At 38.6% G+C, this 12,979-nt stretch overlaps 1 non-coding gene across 1 annotated transcript; it reads left to right on the top strand.

Annotated features, from left to right (window-relative positions):
• The first annotated feature begins 273 nt into the window (after positions 1-273).
• On the top strand, positions 274-381 carry LOC130964280 (small nucleolar RNA R71). Its single transcript, XR_009080381.1, has one exon. It is a non-coding gene; the product is annotated as a small nucleolar RNA R71 (small nucleolar RNA).
• The last annotated feature ends 12,598 nt before the right edge of the window (positions 382-12,979 follow it).

The following is a 12,979-nucleotide window of genomic DNA, read 5'->3' as shown; positions in this document are numbered from 1 at the left end:
CAAATTGACTTGTTGAGTCAATATCTTATTCTGAGCCAATATGGCATTCAGAGTGTCAATCTCAAGAACTCCTCTCTTCTGACTAGTCCCAGTGTTCACAGGATTCCTTTCAGAAGTGTACATGAATTGGTTATTTGCAACCATTTCAATCAATTCTTGAGCTTCTGCAGGCGTCTTCTTCAGATGAAGAGATCCTCCAGCAGAGCTATCCAAGGACATCTTAGATAGTTCAGAGAGACCATCATAGAAAATACCTATGATGCTCCATTCAGAAAGCATGTCTGAAGGACATCTTCTGATTAATTGTTTGTATCTTTCCCAAGCTTCATAGAGGGATTCTCCATCCTTCTGTCTGAAGGTTTGGACTTCCACTCTAAGCTTACTCCATCTTTGTGGTGGAAAGAACTTTGCCAAGAAGGCATTGACTAGCTTTTCCCAAGAGTCCAGGCTTTCTTTAGGTTGAGAATCCAACCATATTCTAGCTCTGTCTCTTACAGCAAAAGGGAATAGCATCAATCTATAGACCTCAGGGTTAACCCCATTAGTCTTGACTGTGTCACAGATTTGCAAGAATTCAGCTAAAAACTGATGAGGATCTTCCATTGGAAGTCCATGGAACTTGCAATTCTGTTGCATTAGAGAAACTAATTGAGGCTTAAGCTCAAAGTTGTTTGCTCCAATGGCAGGGATAGAGATGCTTCTCCCATAGAAGTCGGGAGTAGGTGCAGTAAAGTCACCCAGCACCTTCCTTGCATTGTTGGCATTGTTGTTGTTTTCGGCTGCCATGGGTTCTTCTTCTTTGAAGAATTCGGTCAGGTCCTCTAAAGAGAGTTGTGCTTTGGCTTCTCTTAGCTTTCTCTTCAAGGTCCTTTCGGGTTCAGGATCAGCTTCAACAAGAATGCCTTTGTCTCTGCTCCTGCTCATATGAAAGAGAAGAGAAAAAGGAAATGTGGAATCCTCTATGTCACAGTATAGAGATTCCTTGAAATGTCAGAGAAAAAGAAAAATAGAAAGAAGAAGGGGAAGAAGAATTCGAACTTTAATTAGATAAGGTTCGAATTGTGCATTTAGAAGGAGTGGTACTCCATAAATAGAAGGATGTGAGAAGGAGGGAAGAGGATTTTCGAAAATTCAATTAAAAGATTTTGAAAACATTTTGAAAATTTGATTGATAATTTTCAAAAATTGAAAGTGGAAGAGAAATCAAGTGATTTTTGAAAAAGATTTTGAAATTAGAAACTAAAAAGATTTGATTGAAAACTAATTTGAAAAAGATATGATAAAAAAAATATGATTGAAAGGTTATTGTCTTAAAAAGATGTGATTGAGAAGATATGATTTGAAAACCATTTTAAAAGATATGTTTTGAAAATTATTTTAAAAGATTTGATTTGGAAAATTAGTGACTTGCCTAACAAGAAAAGATATGATTCAAACATAAAACCTTCCTTAACAGAAAAGGCAAAAAATGTTCAATCAAATCATTGTTAGTAAGTATCTTTGAAAGGAAAGAAATTAATTTTGAAAACATTTGAGTGAAAAGATTTGATTTGAAAAAGATTTGATTTTGAAAAACTTGAAAAAATTGATTTGAAAACAAAATCTTCCCCCTAGCACCATCCTGGCGTTAAACGCCCAGAATGGTATACATTCTGGCGTTTAACGCCCAAAATGCTACCTCTTTGGGCGTTAAACGCCCAACCAGGTGCCCTGGCTGGCGTTTAAACGCCAGTCTGCCTTCTTCACTGGGCATTTTTGAATGCTCAGCTTTTTCTGTATAATTCCTCTGCATTGTGTTCTGAATCTTCAATCCCTTGTATCATTGACTTGAAAAGACACAAATTAAAATTATTTTTGGATTTTTAATAATTAAAACGCAACAAGAATCAAATAACAATGCATGCAAGACACCAAACTTAGCAGTTTGTATACTACTGACACTAATGAACTGAAAATGCATATGAGACACACAAAATACTCAAGTCAATAGAATCCAAAGATCAGAGCAAGTGAATCATCAAGAACTTCTTGAAGATCACTAAGACATATGAATGCATGCAGTTGACACCAAACTTAGGATGAGACACTAGACTCAAACAAGAAATATTTTTGAATTTTATGATTTTTTAATTTTTTTAATTTTTTTTGTGTTTTTCGAAAATTAAGTGGAAAAAGAAGGTATCAAAATTCTTAATGAGAATTCCAGGAATCAGTGCAATGCTAGTCTAAGACTCCGGTCCAGGAATTAGACATGGCTTCACAGCCAGCCAAGCTTCCAAAGAAAGCTTCGGTCCAAAACACTAGACATGACCAAAGGTCAGCCAAGCCTTAGCAAATCACTGCTCCAAAAGCAAGATTGATACGAAATCAACAAGCTCTTGTGGTGATAAGTTGAAACCTCGGTCCAATCAGATTAGACATGGCTTCTCAGCCAGCCAGATTTCAACAAATCATCATGAAACTCTAGAATTCATCTTCAAGAATTTCGAAAAAAAAAAATACCTAATCTAAGCAACAAGATGAACCGTCAGTTGTCCAGCCTGAACAATCCCGGGCAATAACACCAAAAATTTGATGTTGTTGCCGGATCTTGGCACTGATGTTACCAAAGGCTTGCTCAAAACTAGAACAATCCCCGGCAACGGCGCCAAAAACTTGGTGCGCGAAATTGTGAACTATACTTTTTCACAACTCTCATAATCCCTGGTAATGGCTCCAAAAACTTGGTGCGCTCAATACCATGGCATTACACAACTTCGCACAACTAACCAGCAAGTGCACTGGGTCGTCCAAGTAATAAACCTTACGTGAGTAAGGGTCGATCCCACGGAGATTGTTAGTATTGAAGCAAGCTATGGTCATCTTGTAAATCTTAGTCAGGCAAACTCAGATATATGATGGTGATGAACGAAAATAACATAAAGATAAAGATAGAGATACTTATGTAATTCATTGGTAGGAACTTCAGATAAGCGCATGAAGATGCCTTCCCTTCCGTCTCTCTGCTTTCCTACTGTCTTCATCCCAACCCTTCTTACTCCTTTCCATGGCAAGCTCGTATAGGGTCTCACTGTTGTCAGCAGCTACCTCCCATCCTCGCAGTGAAAGCTAATGCTCAATACTCTGTCACAGTACGGCCAATCACCGGTTTGGTTCCCTCCCCTACCGGAATAGAATAACTCTTTTGCGTCTGTCACTAACGCCCAGTAGGTTACAGGTTTGAAGCACGTCACAGTCATTCAATCATTGAATCCTACTCAGAACACCACAGACAAGGTTAGACCTTCCGGATTCTCTTGAATGCTGCCATCAGTTCTTGCCTATACCACGAAGACTCTGATCTCACGGAATGGTTGGCTCGTTTGTCAGGCGAGCACTCGGTTGTCAGGCGATCAACCATGCATCGTGCAATCAGGAATCCAAGAGATATTCACCAAGCCTCAAATGCTTGTAGAACAAGAGTGGTTGTCAGTCACTTTGTTCATGAGTGAGAATGGTGATGGGCGTCAATCATCACCTTCATCATGTTGAAGAACAAGTGATATCTTGGATAAAGAACAAGCGGAATTTGAATGGAAGAACAATAGTAATTGCATTAATACTCGAGGTACAGCAGAGCTCCACACCTTAATCTATGGTGTGTAGAAACTCCACCGTTGAAAATACATAAGCATAAGGTCTAGGCATGGCCGAATGGCCAGCCTCCCAATGATCTAAGAACTAAAATGTCCAAAGATGATCTAGAGATCTAAAAGTGATCAAAAGATTTAAAAGTGATCAAAAGATTTTTAAGTGATCAAAAGATTTTCTATACAATAGTAAAAGGTCCTACTTATAAGAAACTAGTAGCCTAGGGTGTACAGAAATGAGTAAATGACATAAAAATCCTCTTTCGGGCCCACTTGGTGTGTGCTTGGGCTGAGCAATGAAGCAATTTCGTGTAGAGACTCTTCTTGGAGTTAAACGCCAGCTTTGGTGCCAGTTTGGGCGTTTAACTCCCATTTGGGTGCCAGTTCCAGCGTTTAACGCTGGGATTCCTTGAGGTGACTTTGAACGCCGGTTTGGGCCATCAAATCTTGGGCAAAGTATGGACTATTATATATTGCTGGAAAGCCCAGGATGTCTACTTTCCAACGCCGTTGATAGCGCGCCAATTGGGCTTCTGTAGCTCCAGAAAATCCGCTTCGAATGCAGGGAGGTCAGAATCCAACAGCATCTGCAGTCCTTTTTGGTCTCAGGATCAGATTTTTGCTCAGGTCCCTCAATTTCAGCCAGAAAATACCTGAAATCACAGAAAAACACACAAACTCATAGTAAAGTCCAGAAAAGTGAATTTTAATTAAAAACTAATAAAAATATACTAAAAACTAACTATATCATATCAAAAACATACTAAAAACAATGCCAAAAAGTATACAAATTATCCGCTCATCAGTGTTCCGAGTAGGATCCTGGGAATCCGGAAAGTCTACCTTGTCTGTGGTGTCCGAGTAGGATTCCGGTAATGAATGACTGTGACGTGCTTCAAACCTGTAACCTGCTGGGCGTAGTGACAACGCAAAAGAATCAATGGATTCTATTCCAGTAGGGGAGGGAACCAACCGGTGATTGGCCGTACTGTGACAGAGTGCGTGAGCATTAGCTTTCACTGCGAGGATGGGATGTAGCCATCAACCATGGGTGATGCCTCCAGACTGGTTAGCTGTGCGAGTGACAGCCGCATAGGATATTTCCCCGAGAGGATTGAAAGTAGCCACAGTTGATGGTGAACCCCTATACAAAGCTTGCCATGGAAAGGAGTAAGAAGGATTGAGTAGAAGGAATAGGAGAGCAGGCGTCCGTGAGCTCTACAGCACCTCCGTTCCGCTTATCTGAAATTCCTACCAATGAATCTACATAAGTACTTCTATCCTTTTTATTATTTATTTTCTATTTTATTATTCTTATTTTCGAAACCCATAAATCAATATTTAATCTGCCTGACTGAGATTTACAAGGTGACCATAGCTTGCTTCATACCAACAATCTCTGTGGATTCGACCCTTACTCACGTAAGGTTATTACTTGGACGACCCAGTACACTTGCTGGTTAGTTGAACGGAGTTGTGAAGAAAATAAACAGTGCCATAAGAGTATACATCCTTTATAAACAAAATAACAAGTGATCACAATTTCGTCCACCACTTAAGTTAGCCCTTCTATTCATCTCCATCACCGAAGAGCTAACGTGGCATGTTTAGTTGATACCTGGTAATTTCAACGGTTATATGACGTGGCCAAAATATTTTAAGCATTAATTTAGCCCTCAACAACTTGAACTTAAAAACCTAGCAAGAGCCCCAAATCTCCCAAATCAAAGTCATTTCTGGTTAGTTGGGAAGAATGTTGGGGAGCAGTGGCCAAGCTTTTAGGAGCTCTAATAGATCTCATTCATATGGTTGTTGGGTGAGGAATGCACATCATGCCAGAGATGAGAAGGTTCTGTATTGGCACGGTTATGGGATGTAACCCATTCTCTATTGGTCTAGGACGGATATAAATCCAAATAGACTATTTTATGGATATCCTAGCTATAATATGAGTTGATTGAATGCTCGCTGCTTGATTCTACACCTTATTTCCCCAGTTCTTCTTGATTTTGTAATTGTTCTTCCTCTCATTTTTTTTGGATTTTTGGTGTTAGAGACTGTTGATAAGAGATGGTGTGATTTTTTTTGTATGGACAGATATTGAAGAAAAAGAAATGGTTGGAAGAAATGAAACTCCAATTATTGAAGATCATTGTAAGATCAATCTAGGATAGAGGATTAGTGCGGTTGAAGCTAAAATTAGAGTTTTAAGAATATGAAATATTGTCTTGTCTGTGATTATTGTTTTGTTTAGGTTTGTAATTATAGGTTATCGACTAGGTGGGAGAAAGTAGGGAATGAAACATGTGAATATATGTAATGTTCTATTTATTTTTTGCAATGAATTGGAAGTTAATGACAAATTGTAAATTGAAATTGTGAAGTTGATGAAGTATGCAAATTACATTATAAAATGAAGTATAAAATGTTAAAGCTGTATTTTTTATATGCATCAACAATGTATTAAATGAAGTATGCAAAATTACATTATGTAAAATAAAAGTTATACTTAAATTTAGTAATTCATAGTAATTAATCATTGTCATCATAATAAGCAGTAGTAGCAGCAACTGCCAACTGCTAACTGATGTCTAGAGTATCATCAACTACAAACAATTACAGACACATATCTAAAATTATCCAAACCAAAACACAACCCTACCTAATAGAGTTGATAAACCCCGATTTTGTGGTTTATCTTGTACTTAACTTGGGGGATTTTATCACCTTTTCCCACATTTATTCAATAAAATAGCATGGTTTTGTAATTCTCCCATTAATTGTGCTTAAGTGTAAAAACATGCTTTTTAGGCCTTAAAATATCTAATTTTAACTCACTTTAATTCTATTCGATGCCTTGATATGTTTGTTGAGTGATTTCAGGTTCATAAGGTAAGTACTAGATGGAAGAAGTGAGGAGAAAAGCATGCAAAGTAGGAGAACTCATGAAGAAATGAAGGAACTGTAAAGCTGTCAAGCCTGACCTCTTCGCACTCAAACAACCATAACTTGAGCTACAAAGGTCCAAATGAGGCAGTTTCAGTTGCGTTGGAAAGCTAACATCTGGGGCTTCGAAATGATACAAAATTTGCCATATGTTGCTTCGCGTTTAGGGGCGCGCACGCGCTATGTACGCGTGCACGCCGATGCTGCTCGTGGCCCACTAAAGTGAAATCGTCCCCAGCAATTTCTGAAGTACTTTGGGCCTAACCCAACTCATTTCCAATGCTATTTCATGCAGAATTCAATTTTGGGCAAGGGGGAGTAACTGGTTGTAGCATTAGCATCATGTAGTTTAGTTTCTAGAGAGAGAAGCTCCCTCTTCTCTCTAGAATTAGGATTAGAATTTCTTAGATTTAGGTTTAATTCATGCTTTGATTTACTTTTCCTTTACAATTTCTTGTTCCTCTACTCTTCCTCTCTTTAATTTGTATTTCATTCTTTTAATTGCTTACTTTGTTGTTGATGCACTCTTTCTTCTCCTATTTTCCTTTAATGCAATTTATGATTCATGTTCTTTTATTATTGATTTGCTTTGTTGTTGTTAATTTCCTTGCAATTGAGTAGTGTAGATTTACTTTCCTTGTAATTTTACTATGCTTTCCTTTTATGCCTTCCAAGTGTTTGATAAAATGCTTGGTTGGATTTTAGAGTAGAATTTTATGCTGTTGGCTTGGGAAGGTAACTTAGGAACTCTTGAGTTACTAATGTCCAAGTGATTGATGATTGGGAGCCATTAACTCTAATTCTCACTAATTGATTTGGTGTAGAACTAGGACTTATAGACTTGGATTGACATAGCTCATTTGAATTTCCTTTATTAGTTAGAGGATGACTTAATGGGGTTGATCCTTGCCAATTCTCATGTTGTGGTTAGTGATTAGGATAGAGATCCTTGACCACCAAACCTTGCCAATGCCTTTTTGTTATTTGAATTTCCTTATCATTTACTTTTCATGTCTCTCATCCAAAACTCCAAAAATATACATCATAACCAATAACAAGACACTTTATTGTAATTCCTAGGGAGAACGACCCGAGGTTCAATACTTCGGTTTATAAATTTTAGGGGTTTGTACTTGTGACAAACAACTTTTTGTATGAAATGATTATTGATCGGTTTAGAAACTATACTTACAACGAGATTTCATTTGTGAAATTCTAAACCGTCAAGAATCCGTTCATCAAAATGGCGTCGTTGCCGGGGAGTTACAATGGTGTTGCGTTATTGGTTATTGTATATATGTGGATATTGTGAATATGTTTGCCTTTTGCTTCTTTGTTAGTTTTTACTAGTTTTAGGATTTAATTTTCTTATTCTTTATTTGATTTTTGTTTTCATTTTTCGTTGATATCATGAATTCTCACTTCGGCTATGAGTTTGGTTCTAATTATGTTGTAGGAAATGAGAGCTTCAATGAGGATGTGTATCAAGGATGGGATAACCAAAGGTGGGAGGAGCCATATGCATATGATCAATCTTCATGGTAACAACCTCCACCAATGCACTATGAAGAAGAGCCATTCTATGATGCATACCAATCCAATGGCTATGGTGAATCTCCTTGTGACTTTCAAGAACCACCACCATATGCCTATGAGTCTGGTGCACGAAAATTACACTCACACTATGTAATTCCGCACAACTAACCAGCAAGTGCACTGGGTCGTCCAAGTAATACCTTACGTGAGTAAAGGTCGATCCCACGGAGATTGCTGGCTTGAAGCAAGCTATGGTTATCTTATTATTCTTAGTCAGGATACCAATAGGGTTCTTTAGTTTCAATTGTAAAAAGTGAAAGAGCATGAAATGAGTAATTGTTACGTAGTAATGGAGAATATGTTGGAGTTTTGGAGATGCTTTGTCTTCTGAATTTCTGCTTCCCCCTGTCTTCTTCTTCACGCACGCAAGGTTCCTCCTATGGCAAGCTGTGTGTTGGTGGATCACCGTTGTCAATGGCTACCATCCGTCCTCTCAGTGAAAATGGTCCAAATGCACTATCACCGCACGGCTAATCATCTGTCGGTTCTCGATCATGTCGGAATAGGATCCGTTGATCCTTTTGCGTCTGTCACTACGCCCAACACTCGCGAGTTTGAAGCTTGTCATAGTCATCCAATCCCTGAATCCTACTCGGAATACCACAGACAAGGTTTAGACTTTTCGGATTCTCAAGGATGCTGCCAATGGATTCTAGCTTATACCACGAAGACTCTGATTAAGGAATCCAAAAGATACTCATTCAATCGAAGGTAGAACGGAGGTGGTTGTCAGGCACGCGTTCATAGATTGAGAATGGTGATGAGTGACACGGATCATCACCTTCATCATGATTAAGTGCGAATGAACATCTTAGAGAGAAACAAGCATGTTTGAATAGAAAACAGAAATAATTGTATTAATTCATCGAGACACTGCAGAGCTCCTCACCCCCCAACAATGGAGTTTAGAGACTCATGCCGTCAGAGAATACAAAGTTCAGATCTAAAAATGTCATAAGGTCCAGAATAACTCTCTAAAAGTTGTTTAAATACTAAACTAGTAACTTAGGTTTACAGAAAATGAGTAAACTAAGATAGATAGTGCAGAAATCCACTTCTGGGGCCCACTTGGTGTGTGCTAGGGCTGAGACTTAAGCTTCTCAAGTGCCTGGGTTATTTGTGGAGTTAAACATCAGGTTGTAACCTATTTCTGGCGTTTAACTCCAACTTGCAACTTGTTTCTGGCGTTCAACGCCAGAATGCAACATAGAACTGGTGTTAAACGCCAGTTTATGTCGTTTATCTTCGAGCAAAGTATGGACTATTATATATTGTTGGAAAGCCCTGGATGTCTACTTTCCAACCCAATTAAGGGCGCGCCAATTGGACTCCTGTAGCTCCAAAAAATCCATTCCGAGTTCAGGGAGGTCAGAATCCAACAGCATCAGCAGTCTTTTTTCAACCTAAAACAGATTTTTGCTCAGATCCCTCAATTTCAGCCAGAAAATACTTGAAATCACAGAAAAATATACAAACTCATAGTAAAGTCCAGAAATATGAATTTTGCCTAAAAACTAATAAAAATATACTAAAAACTAACTAGAATCTACTAAAAACTACCTAAAAACAATGCCAAAAAGCGTATAAATTATCCGCTCATCAGAGTCATACCCTCAACACGAACCTCAACCACACTCACTTGCCTATTTTCACCAAATACCTCCATATGACCATGATCCTTACCCACCATACCAACCTCCTTTTGAACCATATGAGCCATACATGGAACCACAATTCCAAGATTACTACTCTCAAGAACCACCTCAATATACACCACTATACCCTTACCAAGAAGAACCACCTTCCTATTATGAACCCTTTCTCTAAGACAATGAGCCCTTCTATCCACCCCAATCTCCAATGGATACCATCCTTGATGTTCTTGCTCAAGGACAAGAAGAGATGAAAAGGGATGTGCAAAATTTCATGGCCGCCTTAAATGCGGTAACAAATCAATTAGCCTCCCAATATTTGAGCACTCAAGGAACTCCCATGGCTACATGTGGAGAATCTAATGAAGAACATAGCATGAAGGAGAGATTGGAAACTCCGGTGGATAAGGAGGAATGTAATTTTGTGTTAGAACAATTGGAGAAGTGGTGCGCGAAATTGTGATCACTACAACTTCGCACAACTAACCAGCAAGTGCACTGGGTCGTCCAAGTAATACCTTACGTGAGTAAGGGTCGATCCCACGGAGATTGTTAGCATTGAAGCAAGCTATGGTCATCTTGTAAATCTTAGTCAGGCAAACTCAAATGTATATGATGATGAACAAAAATAATATAAAAGATAAAGATAGTGATACTTATGTATATCATTGGTGTAAGAGCTTCAGACAAGTGTATGAAGATGCCTTCCCTTCTGTCTCTCTGCTTTCCTACTGTCTTCATCCAATCCTTCTTACTCCTTTCCATGGCAAGCTTGTGTAGGGTTTCACCATTGTCAGTGGCTACCTCCCATCCTCTCAGTGAAAGCGATTGCATATGTCCTGTCACGGCATAGCGGAATTCAGCTGTCGGTTCTCGGTCAGGCCGGAATAATATCCATTGATACTTTTGCGTCTATCACTAACGCCCTAGCCTGCTAGGAGTTTGAAGCACGTCACAGTCATTCAGTCATTGAATCCTACTCAGAATACCACAGACAAGGTTAGACCTTCCGGATTCTCTTGAATGCTGCCATCAGTTCTTGCCTATACCACGAAGACTCTGATCTCACGGAATGGTTGGCTCGTTTGTCAGGCGAGCACTCGGTTGTCAGGCGATCAACCATGCATCGTGCAATCAGGAATCCAAGAGATATTCACTAAGCCTCAGATGCTTGTAGAACAAGAATGGTTGTCAGTCACCTTGTTCATGGGTGAGAATGGTGATGGGCGTCAATCATCACCTTCATCATGTTGAAGAACAAGTGATATCTTGGACAAAGAACAAGCGGAATTGAATAGAAGAACAATAGTAATTGCATTAATACTCGAGGTACAGCAGAGCTCCACACCTTAATCTATGGTGTGTAGAAACTCCACCGTTGAAAATACATAAGAACAAGAGTGATCATTGGTTTCGGCCCCAGAGGGGGAACCAGAAGAACCAAGATCTGATCTAAGAACTAGATGTCCAAAGATGATCAAAGGATCAAAAACAATCCAAAGATGAAAATACAATAGTAAAAGGTCCTACTTATAGAAAACTAGTAGCCTAAGGTGTACAGAAATGAGTAAATGACATAAAAATCCACTTCCGGGCCCACTTGGTGTGTGCTTGGGCTGAGCAATGAAGGAATTTCGTGTAGAGACTTTTTCTGGAGTTAAACGCCAGCTCTCATGCCAGTTTGGGCGTTTAACTCCAAATTTTATGCCAGTTCCGGCGTTTAACGCTGGAATTTCTGTAGGTGACTTTGAGCGCCGGTTTGGGCCATCAAATCTTGGGCAAAGTATGGACTATTATATATTGCTAGAAAGCCCAGGATGTCTACTTTCCAACGCCGTTGAGAGCGCGCCAATTGGGCTTTTGTAGCTCCAGAAAATCCACTTCGAGTGCAGGGAGGTCAGAATCCAACAGCATCTGCAGTCCTTTTGAGTCTCTGGATCAGATTTTTGCTCAGGTCCCTCAATTTCAGCCAGAAAATACCTGAAATCACAGAAAAACACACAAACTCATAGTAAAGTCCAGAAAAGTGAATTTTAACTAAAAACTAATAAAAATATAATAAAAACTCAACTAAAACTACCAAAAACATACTAAAAACAATGCCAAAAAGCGTACAAATTATCCGCTCATCACAACACCAAACTTAAATTGTTGCTTGTCCTCAAGCAACTGAAAATCAAATAAGATAAAAAGAAGAGAATATACTATAGACTCCAAATTATCAATGAAACTAAGCTCCACATTAGATGAGCGGGACTAGTAGCTTTTTGCCTCCGAACAGTTTTGGCATCTCACTTTATCCTTTGAAATTCAGAATGATTGGCTTCTTTAGGAACTCCGAATCCAGATAGTGTTATTGACTCTCCTAGTTAAGTATGATGATTCTTGAACACAGCTACTTATTGAGTCTTGGCCGTGGCCCAAAGCACTCTGTCTTCCAGTATTACCACCGGATACATACATGCCACAGACACATAATTGGGTGAACCTTTTCAGATTGTGACTCAGCTTTGCTAAAGTCCCCAATTAGAGGTGTCCAGGATTCTTAAGCACACTCTTATTGCCTTGGATCACAACTTTATTTCTTTCTTTTTCTTCCTTTTTCTCTTTCTCCCCTTTTTTTTTCGTTTTTCTCCTTCTTTTTCTCTTTCTTTTTCTTTCTTTTTCTTTCTTTTTCTCTTTCTCTTTTTTTTTTTGTATTCACTGCTTTTTCTTGCTTCAAGAATCATTTTTATGATTTTTCAGATCCTCAGTAACATGTCTCCTTTTTCATCATTCTTTCAAGAGCCAACAATTTTAACATTCATGAATCACAAATTCAAAAGACATATGCACTGTTTAAGCATACATTCAGAAAACAAAAAGTATTGTCACCACATCAAACTAATTAAGCTAGTTTTAAAGATGAATTTGAAATCCTGTACTTCTTGTTCTTTTGTGATAAAAACAGTTTTCTTTTAAGAAAGGTGATGGATTCATATTCATAGCTTTAAGGCATAGACACTAAGACACTAATGATCATAAGACACAAACATGGATAAACATAAAGCACTAAAATTCGAAAAACAGAAAAATAAAGAACAAAGAGATTAAAGAACGGGTCCACCTTAGTGATGGCGGCTCTTTCTTTCTCTTGAAGATCCTATGGAATGCTTG

This window comes from Arachis stenosperma, chromosome 2 (assembly GCF_014773155.1).
Source record: "Arachis stenosperma cultivar V10309 chromosome 2, arast.V10309.gnm1.PFL2, whole genome shotgun sequence".
NCBI lineage: Eukaryota > Viridiplantae > Streptophyta > Magnoliopsida > Fabales > Fabaceae > Arachis > Arachis stenosperma.
The sequence above is the reverse complement of the archived record's forward strand: the minus strand, read 5'-3'. Positions and strand labels throughout refer to the sequence as shown.